Source organism: Haliotis asinina, chromosome 5 (genome assembly GCF_037392515.1).
Source record: "Haliotis asinina isolate JCU_RB_2024 chromosome 5, JCU_Hal_asi_v2, whole genome shotgun sequence".
Classification (NCBI taxonomy): Eukaryota; Metazoa; Mollusca; class Gastropoda; order Lepetellida; family Haliotidae; genus Haliotis; species Haliotis asinina.
The window spans coordinates 72422189-72434631 of record NC_090284.1 but is presented as its reverse complement, the minus strand read 5'-3'; the positions used below and the strand labels follow the sequence as shown (position 1 = coordinate 72434631).

General features: G+C 38.6%; 1 protein-coding gene across 2 annotated transcripts in view; it reads left to right on the top strand.

Annotated features, from left to right (window-relative positions):
- Positions 1 to 12443, top strand: part of LOC137285210 (5-phosphohydroxy-L-lysine phospho-lyase-like) — a 33507-nt gene that overhangs the window by 4530 nt on the left and 16534 nt on the right. The window contains exon 1 of one of the 2 annotated variants that reach the window (XM_067817481.1): positions 585 to 604. The exons of the other annotated variant lie outside the window; for it this stretch is intronic. The gene's annotated coding sequence lies outside the window, so the exon portion shown is untranslated. Of the gene's footprint in view, positions 1 to 584; positions 605 to 12443 lie in introns of those variants that run through there. 2 annotated transcript variants of the gene reach the window in all.

Genomic DNA, 12443 nt, shown 5'->3' with positions numbered 1-12443 from the left:
AATTCCCTCTAAACTGACATCCTACTTAACTAACATTTTTCATGGATCCTGTGCAGTGTCGGTTTAGAGAGAGTCCACTGTACTTTCACAGAATATCTCTAAACATAATACTACATGCCACATGTTTTGATGTATGATGTAAACCTTGGTATACAGAAATTGGGTAGGGTATTTCATCATTCTCCGTGAAAAGAACATCAGACAAATTTCTAAATAACGATGGTGACCAGCTGCATAATTTCAAGCCCATTTTGAAGTAAAGAAAGATAAAAAGGATTCTTGTTGTTGACACACTTCAAATACAAAGGACACAAAATGTCTTTGTGTGTGCACAGAGGCACATTTGAAAATACATTACGCTCCTTGGTGCGTATATTGTCACAATGGAAGGTAATGATGCACAGTGATAGGATATGAATAGGTTCTCCCTATTCGATTATCCTAACCTTTTACAACAAATGCCTGAATATCCATATTGTCACACCACTGGTCATGGTCTGCCAGCTCTAAACTGCTAGTCATTCAGCCTCTGTTGATTGGGGTATACGTGAATTGTAGATCCAACCGACTAACAACACTGGTGTGTTTTGGATCAACAAAACAGGTGAGACATTTACTGGTTACAGTTTGCACTGACTTCTCAGTCATTTAGGATAAAGGTGTAGTGGCACCATTTTCGGTGTAACCTACCATAATTTTGCTTGAAAAGAGCTAAAAGCGGCTTAAACTGCAATTCTCTCAATCTTTAGGATTTGTATAACACTACCTCTTATCAACATATTCAGCACATCTTCCACATATGATCATCAGCCTTATGAAGGTGCAGTACTACCTAACATGGTTCACCATGACCAGACAGTGAACTAGGATATAAGTTGATTCATTAGATTTAACTGGAGGACCTTTCCATAGCATTATGATCCATTGTACTCCAATGTTTGTTCTGAGGTTCTTTTTGAATCAGCTTCTGATGTGGCCTAGGGAGCTGTTACATGCAGCTCAGTCTTTATCTTTGGAGTTTGCTTGTTTTCTTTTTAGTTGTCATGCTCAGTAATGTGCAGATTATATAATGGTGTGTATTCAGGATGGGTTGTAAATTATCAAGTCTGGACCAGACAGTCTAGTGATTGTTAATATTGTCATCCTGAAACATGAAACAACATCCATGGGAACACAAATGGCAACATGTGTGCCCCCAGGATGTTACCACAGTATACTGTCCAGTGACACCACAGTGAATAATGCGTAAAGGTGTTCTGCCTGTTACAGTGGTCCCAACCCACACCAATACAGAATCACCACTCACAAAACACCTGTTCTGTCTGATCTTTCTACACAACACTGTGCATGAAAAGGAAGACCAAAGTAAATCTTGATTTATCCAAAGACATACCATTAGCCCAACAATCACTGGCCCAGTGCTGCGTTGCAGGAAGATCTGGTGGTAATGTGATTGTTCGACATTTGTGGGATAACATGTGAATGTCTTGATCCAGGTTCCATCTTTTTAACAGATTACAAATAGTCTGTCCACTCACTCTAACAACTGTAGCTCGGTTAACCTCTTCTCCCATTTGAGAGGTACAGTCGTTCTGATGAAACTGTCTTGTGCGCCATTTGTAGGTTTGACCAGGTTTATATGTGTCATAAACATTTTATTTTCTGTTGATATTATGAATGTAATGTGTTAATTATTGAGCTCATGCCATGATGTTCTGTCTTGTTCTGTGTGCTGATCCCTCATATAATAGCTATTCCTGACATGGCAGACACCCTTTGTCAAAATATCGTTCAGCTGAAAATAAAGATTTTTCACTGATACATACAGCAACACAATGAAATGTTTCATTTTGCATTTCAAATTTCAACATGGCCATGCCCATGTGCACATCATAACAAGCACTTGCGTGACTGTGAATAGAAATTAGAATAATCGTTGTCATAATGCAGATCCAGTCAGACAACATGTATGTAAGGGGTTCTGTGGTTTTTTGTGATGACATGCACTGCTGAAGATAAATGTGCTTTGAAGAATATGAACATGCTTAATTTGCTTTGATATTTCTGCTGTATATGTCCAGAGGGTGTATAGTAATAGAAGTTTGCATATGTAGGTCGTATGTATCAGTTGTTGCGTCAGCATAAACACCTAGGGTACAGTGTATGCCTAGAGATTCCAATCACTGACGGTATGCTACAGCTGATGATGACCTGGGTTCTCAAGCTGATCACTCCCCCACCTGTAGTGTAGTTATCCTCACTCATTTGAGGGATCATATCAAAACTTTCACAGACATGTTAGTGGTCCCACTATTCTACATCCTCCCCGACTATCAACTTGCTACCCGAGCAGTTTGGGTGATTCCCATTCTCTTCACACAGAGGTTACTCCAGTCATATCTTCCTACGTAACCTCTGTTTTAATGCGGCCCTTTCATGGTGCAAGTGTTCAAGACTCGCGATTGGAGGCGTTCAGATTTAGTTGTGCAATCAGAAATGTTGTTTCAAGAATGATCATTCGCAAGATCAATAATTTCCGAAAGCATCGGGAAAAACTTGCCACTACCAGTTTTTGTCTCTACATACATACCATGGCAATTGATCCCTGCACTCTCTATTGCCAGTTTCTTATTTTCAGTTAAACAAGAAATACCGAATCTTCCCTTCGCACGTTGATGAACCAACTCTATGGGGGCGGCCATATTGGAGCTAAGTCTATTTAACACGTGTTCTGATTGGATAGTAGCAAGGGAGATATTCCTGCTGCAAGTTTTTGCCGCAAGGGGATTTCTCGATGTGTGGGAAATATGGCCGTATTAGAACAGAGGTTAGGTAGGAAGATATGACAGGAGTAACCTCTGTGGGAAGAGAATGGGTGATTCCATCATCATAAAGATTCACATATGAATGTGAAAAGAATATAGGACAGATATGCAGGAACGAACAACGCTTTGAAGCTAATTCTTGGTCCTCCATCAGGTGAATGCTGAGTCAGCACTAAGAGTATGTATATAGAATGACGGGAGTGTTCAAAGATACCAACATAATGACGAAGTCAGAGAGATTGGATTAGTGTACAAAGAAAACAGAACCGTATTAGCAGTACAACACTGCATAAGCAGTACAACACTTTGCATAAGCAGTACAACACTGCATAAGCAGTACAACACTTTGCATAAGCAGTACAACACTGCATAAGCAGTACAACACTTTGCATAAGCAGTACAACACTGCATAAGCAGTACAACACTTTGCATAAGCAGTACAACACTGCATAAGCAGTACAACACTGCATAAGCAGTACAACACTTTGCATAAGCAGTACAACACTGCATAAGCAGTACAACACTTTGCATAAGCAGTACAACACTGCATAAGCAGTACAACACTTTGCATAAGCAGTACAACACTGCATAAGCAGTACAACACTGCATAAGCAGTACAACACTTTGCATAAGCAGTACAACACTGCATAAGCAGTACAACACCCTGTATATGCACTTGCAGACTGTTTAGCATCTGAAGGTTGTAGTTCAAACTATTGTTGGATGGTGAAACCAGTGTTACTGAGCTACAGGATAGGTTTATAAGTGTCAAATACTGTAAAGATTACATACTAATGTGGCCAGTGTTAACCTGATATCTCATGCACTGTTGTATTCAGTGTATTCAAATTTGGTGACAGCCCACCTTGGTGGAATTATACAGACATCTGTCGATTTGGGTGACCTTGACACTTCAACCACTTTTTCAAAGTTATGTTAAACTTATGTCAACATTGGGTGATTATGCAGACACCATTCATTTCTGGCATCTTGTCTGTGACAAAGAGTGAATATAAAGTAAATATTTCATTGATCTTTAGCAGTAGGGGACATTGTCATGTTTGTTGCAAACACTTGTTTATTTTCATTTCAAATGGTGTATTTAGAGTTAAACAAGATCTATTTTCAGGCTTGTCCAGGATTAAATTAAGGGTCTGGAATTCTTTCATGAGAGAGGGAAACATTGAAATTGGACCGATATACTGCCTATTTAGGCTTCTGTAAGATTTTGGGAAAATATGTTTGATAAAAGTGAAATCAGTCCTAAACTTGACACCAGAAATGAAGTTGGTGGATAACAGTTGAGACAAGATACTTTATGGATGCCAACCTCTTTATTCTTCTGCTTCACAAATGTGCAAGGATCTGTTCTAAAATGTAGTCAGAAAATAAAATGAAATAAAGTTGTTATTCATGAATGTACGTTGCTCCTACCAACAAATGATAAAAGATCTTGGGCGCAAGTATTTGGACAAATACATGGGAAATGAACATCTGAATAACTGAACAAACAGTTGACTCAGAAACTCTTATTGAAAAGAAACTGACAAGCTTATTATCTGGGTTGAAGAAAAGTCACATTCACCTAGATCTTAGACGTGTCATAGTTTGCAAATTTAAACTTCAAAGGGTACACCTTAACTGTGACCCACTTGAGAATGTATACCTTTCTATTCCACACCTCTCCTACATGAAGGCAGAACTGAAAAGATAAATGTTTTTGAAACAAACAGGGCAGATTATATTACTGTGACATGCATTTTGTATTGCAAAGGCTCCAACTCTACAAATGGAAGCATTCAAGGTGAAACTGTCAAGATGAGATTAAATGATTTCATTCGTTTAAGTCAAACACCACCAGAATCTCAGGTGTGGGTACAGCAAAGGTTGAAACGAAACTAATAGCAGTCATCAGCGTAATCAGGGGACAGTTTTCTTTGATTCCTTGTATCGTAAATGTATTCATGTCTGTGATTGAGTTTGATGAACTGATACATATTCTTGTAGGGTTATTACTGTTGTCTGCCTCATCCATGAACTGTAAAAATGAAAAGATTTATAATTTAAAACGTGTTCAGTAAAGGGAACGAAGCTTGCTTTAACATGTCCAGTGTCAGTATTGACCAACCAGACTAATAATATTAGACAAGTTAATAATTATAGACAGCATCTGATTTAGAATAGAATCTGTTTGCTGATAGGTTCAGATCATGTCTTTAGGATTTTAGTGTTGATCCACAAAAGCGGTTATATTATTTTACAGTGTGACCTGTCTAGGAAGTGTCTGTCTGATATTGTTACATAATTACCGTCAAGCTATGACAGCATTGACTGCAATAGTTGACTGCAGGTAACATTCTTGTCAGGATAGAAGTGACTTTTTCCACTCTAGATTTATTCCATCCTGCCCAGAAGTCTAGTGGAACATTTATTGTTTGAGTGGAATGTGTTATGAGACATGTGCACTGATTTGTGACTCATGTACAATAGCGAGGACTGCATTAGTGGCGATAAAGATAAAACTGTGAAAGGTATTGAGTGATGTGACGACCGAGAACATAAATGGTATTGAGAACATAAATGACTGTCTCCTGCAGCTTGTCTCTATGTAGTCACAAATGTGGGCCAGCAACATTCATGACAGTCCATATCCTGAGTCACCATCCTGTCTGGTGTGTTGTGATTAAAGTATGGTTTATCCACTGTCTGTGGCCTGGTTGGGTTAGTGGGACCTGTCTGGCCACATGCTAGTTTGGCACAAGGGTGACTGCTGAAACTCCACTATGTATCATCAACATGTACATATTGTATACAGTACACTGATACAACTAACTTCCACTTTAGTGTTCAGTATTCACTTGACATGTGCCTGTTTGTGGACTTATAAATATTTAATATATTGAACTATGAATTAGTATTCATAAAACAATCATTACACAAGCAGCATTAACATGACATTCATCCCGAATGTCCACGAACTTTATCATCTTCATGAATTACCCATTGTCCATGTACTGATGGAATTTAGTGGACATAAATCCATTCTGAAGGAGTCGTCAGCACAGACAGTATAGATATGGACCCCAAGTACTTAAAAAATGTACCCACAACAAAGTAAAAAAACTCATACTTACCCAGTTCCCAAGCCATATTCCGTACCCCAAACTAAACTCATACGTCAGCTGATTGCAAGTGGTATCATTATCTATGTGCATCATTATGTTTGCTCAATTCCTATATAACACAATCAAATACATCTGATACGGTATGACAGTTCTGATCAAGAAAATAGCACAATTCGGGTTTGATTCGTCGTAGGGTATATATCTGTACACAGAAACATTCTGTAGGTACACACCCGTAGTGTCCATGCTGACAACAACCCCTCCAGCATTAATTACAGCCAGATGGATAGCACTAACTGTTTGACCTTATTCATCCTTCCTAGCAAACATTTACATTAAGCATTGCATCAGTCACTGATAGAAGTAAACACAAGGGCCGAATGCCTTTCATGGGTGATAACGAGCCTTCCCAATATGTCTCAATAGCCTGTATCACCCACAAACCAACTTACAGCTCAAGGACTCATGTCACGATGACCCTTTACACACTAAAGCTATCCTGTGGGTCTGTTTGTTACTAACAATATTAAATGTATTCAGAGACTTAAGCTTAAGTCCTACTTTCACCCCAGTTGAGAAAGTGTATTCCAGCATGGCACATGACCAAGTTACTGTAATATGATGCTGGTACTCCATGTTTCAAACTGTGAAACAGTTATCTAATACTAACCATTACTGACCTCATTACAACTAAATGCATGTATTATCAATCTGGACATCAGCTCTGTAACAGTGTAACCAGGGCAGGCTTAAGGTTCTCTCACAAGGAGGGCAGGAAGCTGTGTGCAGGAAGGTGTGGGTGCTACATGTTCATCCATATGCTTGGTTATGCCCGGGAATCAAACTTGTATCAATTAAAGTCTGCATATTGCATCGTATTTTGCCTAAAATGTAAATATGAGACTGGTGTCATTGAGTCACAAGTATCCTCAGATCAAAAACTTATCTAGTTGTTCTCCTTGAAGTGCTTGAGAGTAATACTGTGCATTGCACATTATTTGTTTCAGTGTATGCTTGTTGTAGTGAATGTTACTAACATAGCTCAAACAAATGCATGTTACACAAAATTATGACAGTTCCGATCAAGAAAACGCACCCATGCAGAATGGAATTGCCGTTGTTCATTTCTTTTTTCAGAGTTTGGCTAGGGTATGTTTCTGTGTACAGAAATGTACCTGGGGTACATATCTGTAGTAATCCTGGCAACAGCGACCCCCTTCAACTCAACTCTATAATTGATTTTAAGTTGTTTGCTTATATTACATCTTGTACAGTAATAACTGCACAATGAAACTTTGTAGGTTTTAAATTTCATAAGTGACAGGTCGAAAACTTGTTCCGCATTTCTCTACAGAAGCGTTCATCGCTTCCTTGGGAATTCATCTCATAGACTACTGATATGTTGCCTTAGGGTCTGTGAGGTTGATTTTCCTGGGATAGTTAGAATACTTGCAGGGGTTGAAAAATACCATTGTCTGATGCCTTGGTTGAACTGAATTCTCTTGACCCTTATGTAAATGTCCAGATCAAACTTTACTGTGGTACACAAGTGCTGAACTACTGAAATCATTTGATCTATGTATTTTGATGATGAAATAAATTGCAATAGCTGCTAATTGATAGTGATTATTTGCAAAAGGAACCAAATTGTCAATTGTACCCAAGTGAAATTAATATTTGGTCAAGTGGATTCTGAAAGTTCACTAAACCTATGTCAAGTAGGTCTAGAGTTTTGAAAAAATGTTCAATCCCTGACTTGTAGTTTGTTAGTTTTTCTCATACTGTATGCCTGGTGTAGGGTTACGTGACATGCAACACATGGTTGCATGTCGCCAAATGATGATTAGAAGTCATTTGAAGAAGGATTACTTTTACTGAGTTCATTTGAGTGGCACTTACTGAAACAATTGTCACCTTTTCTTCAAGATTGAGTTGAAAAATTGGTGCTGTTATGTGTTTTTGAATGGTCATGAACAATCATGCAAGTATTTATATTCAAAATGCTTTTTTGTCACAAATAGTTAGTCAGTCAATTATCAGTGTAATTAGAAATGTGTCAGTGTAACATATGTGAAATACAAGCCATGCATGATCGCAGAAGTAATGATGACCAGCCTTTAAATGCCAATAGCAGCTGTGTGGATGTGACTCATCTCACGCATTGTTTGTTGGCCTCACACCAGAAGTGACATTCAGCTTGGTGTGTAATGAGAAATTTTATGAGAGCTTTAGGGAGCCTATTCAAGTCTGTGCAACACATCTCTCTTGATATGACCTGTCAATTTTGTCTTCTAGTTTATTGGGAAAAGTCTTGAAAGAATTCATCAACACTTGGTTGTTAGACTGTCCCTGGAAATGCCTATTACTTTTGAATCATTTTTTAAAGCACCTGTTACTCAGCAGAGATTGCATTAGTTTGGTAATAATGAATCTTGGGTGTCACATAGACAACCAATTATATGACTTTATACCATCAGGCCTACCTTACAAATGGTGAGCAAATCACCAAAACTGAACTAAACCCATGCAATACTTACCTTGAGGTATCTGTGAAGAAAACTTCTTGGGCAAATGCCTGACACTAACTCCACTAGACAAATAATTTAGGGAAATTGGTATTGTTATGATTGATATTTCATCAGATTGTCAATGAATAAATAGATCATTATTCATAATTTCAAAATTTACATATATCCCTTGTTACAGTTGATCATGTGCCGTGACAAAAGGTATAAGAAATCCCCTCAGAACCAGCAAAATGTATTAAACAGAAAACATACAGAGATTCACCATAGAGCTTTCATGTACAATGCAAACGAGTCAAATCTAAACTAAAACAAAATATAATATCAACTCACCAAAGTCTTGGTTTGAGAGTGAGAAACAGTAATACTGAATGTGACATGGCGAGAGGTCGGGTAGAGGGTCTGTAGGTCAAGTGTTGACAGAGGCAGGCTGATGGATATACTCCAGTTATCTGAGTGTGTGTCCTTCGTCAGCACAATAACCAGCCTTTATATACAAAGTCACTAATTCCTGAACATTCGAGCACTTGGTGACCATCGCTATCAACAGAGAATCCTGTTGTCTCCCGGAAGAAAGCCCAACTAATCAAAACACAAACTGTGTGCATTTACCGAAACAAATCATCAAAAATGCCAATTCAACCTGTAAAGTTCTTGAGCAGTAGTCTCATCTTGGATGTGTACACAAATAAATAGTCTACTCGTTACGTTAAAAAACCCATGTTGATTGTGATTAGTACGCTCTGTCCCAGAGGAAACTCAATGTTTGGTTTATTGACACTAATATGTCTGCCCGTCTGTCTGCTAATGACTATATGCAATGCACAACTTCAATCACTGACCACATGCAGTTAACACCTATCGGGCTTATAAGCTATCAACAAAGAGACGGCTAAGCGTATCGGCCAGTGAAAAAGCTGCGTTACTCTTGAGTGCACATCCACCAGTTCTGACTGGTTTCGGTATTGCAGCAGCTTCATTTTGAGGGAGGTAAACCCAAGTACAAAATATTGCACATTTGATTTGCGATTATACGCTTACAATTTTGTTTGTTTTTTCTTTATCAGCAATGCATTTCATATATCATGAATAAGTGATAATGTTTGATTTTTTGGTTGCATCTGGCCATTAAAGCCTGCTGCCAAAGTACGAAAATGTGACCCATAATAATCATCACTCAGCACTTTAAACATTGTGACCCAAATAATGGAGCACCTTTAGAATACAGCACCACAACTTCGTACCACAAGGACGATCTCAGCCGTAGGTAACTTGTCGTTAAGACAGGCAACCAGTTTGTGAGAGCCCATCTGATGCGAACCCGCGACCTTTGGACCTTAGCGACCTTAGTTAGACAACTAACCGACTTATCTATGTCCACGCTGTTGCACAGTGTGCAAATTTAGCTAGTCATTCCTGTGACGTCACGGAAATCACCGGAAACCTATGAAGTAATTCGGGTGGCCATGATGTCTCGTGACATAATACCACGGACAATGCCGAAGTTGTTCGGAAATGTTGGGTAACTATGGGAGTTCATGATGTCCTTTGGTTTTCGTGGGTGCAAGTTCGCGGGCCTGCGAAATATAAACATCATTTCGCTCCAGACATTCGAAGAGCAAACAACTTTAATTAACAATGGCAGGATCTTTGGAGGATTCGTTCGAGGATTTTGTGATGGAAAAGAAAGTGTGGCGCATGGGAGCAAGGAAAGAGAATGTGGCTCATGGGAGTAAGGATAGGAGGGCAAGGAATAAGGATATGGTAGACGCTGGGAAGGCAGAAAGGAGTTTACCTTCATTTCCAAGGTGTATGGATGCCCCTTGGGTAAGTTCATATGGGAGAGATTTGGGGAGGACTTCCAGGATCATAACTTATGATTGGTTGCTCTTTCATGTATTTGTGATGATTTGTGCTACTTTAGCTTGGTGTATGAATCGTGGGTTACTCTGTAACCATGTAAACTGTGATGTATGCAAGAGGTCGAGGAAACAGGAAACTGGTTTTCATAGGAGTAGTGACGGCATTTGTTGGACTTGTCTTAGAACGATTGATGGAGTTAGACATCAGTGTTACAAATCAATTCGAACTAAAAGCTGCTTGTCAATATGGCGAGTGTTTGAAATATATTTTTCATTGGTATCGGAATCTCTTAGCTTGATTGTCAGACTGAGTATGGTTTTTCTGCAGCAATGACTACTGACTATACAACTTTTGTCGTGAGGTGTGTCATAAATCGGTGTGTGGGAAAATGGAAAAGATAGTTGGGCCAGGAATCATTGTTTAGATTGATGAATTAAAGTTTGGTAAAAGTGAGTATCACAAAAGTCATTATGTTGAGGGCCGGTGGGTGTTCAGAGGTGTTGAGACATTGGCCCGACATAAGATTTTTATGGTACCAGTGGAACGCCGTGATACTGACACTTTGATTCCAATAATCAAGCAATGGATTTTACCTGGTTCAATTATCATTTCTGACTGTTGGAACACATTACACACATCTCACTGTCAACCATTCCGAGAATTTCAGTGACCCCATGAAAGGTGTGCATACAAATGCAATAGAAGGAGCATGGCTTCACAAGAAGATGTCCATGAATAAGAATGGCATAGTAAAGCCTCTCTTTGAATCTTATCTCAGTGAACATATCTGAAGAGTAAAGGTGTCTTGGGATGAAGGTGACTTGTTTCATGCTCTACTTAGTGAAGTTACCCGACAGTATCCTATTAATAACATGCCTGGATCTATTCCACTTCAGCCTGCTTCTACGACGATTCTTGCTGCTGCCTCTCCTGCCAACTGACTTGGTACTGATCATGCCTTGAACGACAATGCTTCAATCCAAGTTTGGTTTTCACCAAACGCCATTACATTTATTTTTGTTGAGTGTATTATTAACCTACACTCCTAACCCTAACCCAAACCTGAATCCTAACCCTAGGAATAATGACCCTAATCCGAAACCCTAAACCCTTGAAACTATCCAAAATGAAATAAAAGGGGCACAAAAATGGTTGACGTGTAATGCATTCTTACCGCTTCAAAAAATACAATGTAAATACACTCCAATATTGTTTCTTAATGGAAATTATGAATGAAAAAATTCTGAATGTATATAAGTTCCCATTCATAATTCATTCAGTGCTAAAAATATGTTGAAAGCGAAATAAAAAAAAATATTTAAAATAAAAGTGCTTTCATAAACTGGTGTGTGCCATAAGTTGCGCATACGCCGGTAAACACTACCATAAACTTTCAACATTGTTTGTCTTATTTAATGACATAGCTAGTAGACACAAAACAGCAGTGAGCGGAGCTTATAAGCACTGTCTGACCCAGACAATCTTGTTGCTATGTCGGCATCATAGGGCATTGTTTTGAGAACGTGCTTTGGAACAAAGTCACATTAATTTTACGTAAAAAGTGTAGTAGGACGTATTCTTAACGTTTGTGGTGCTGTATTCTAAAGGTAGGCCCAAATAATAATTATTACTTAATCAATAATACAGTTCACAGAAAATACACTCTCGTAACACCAACTATTTTTGTCCTGTATACACGTAGCACTGAAGCCATGAATGATATCAATATCTAACTCGCTTTAAAACCAATCACTCATTTCATAGATATGGTATTACACGGGACAGAGTAGAGTATTCTCTATTTATACACATTCCAGGTTTTGCTTGTGGATATTCTGATGAGCAATATTTGATATTTAGCAAGAAAATGGACCAAAAATGTGTGACATTTGAGCGTTCTTGAGCGTTTGAAGAAGCATTATAAATCTTTGCAGAGAAAATTGATGAATGAGTGTGATACCTGCATGCTGTATTGCTGTCTTGTTGCTACATGCAGTTAGTGTCAGGTATTTGTCCACGCAGTTTTCTTCACAGATACGTCAAGGTCAGTATAGCTGGAACACCTCTGCCAAGGTTAAGTTCTTCAGAGGAAACAGTTGATTATT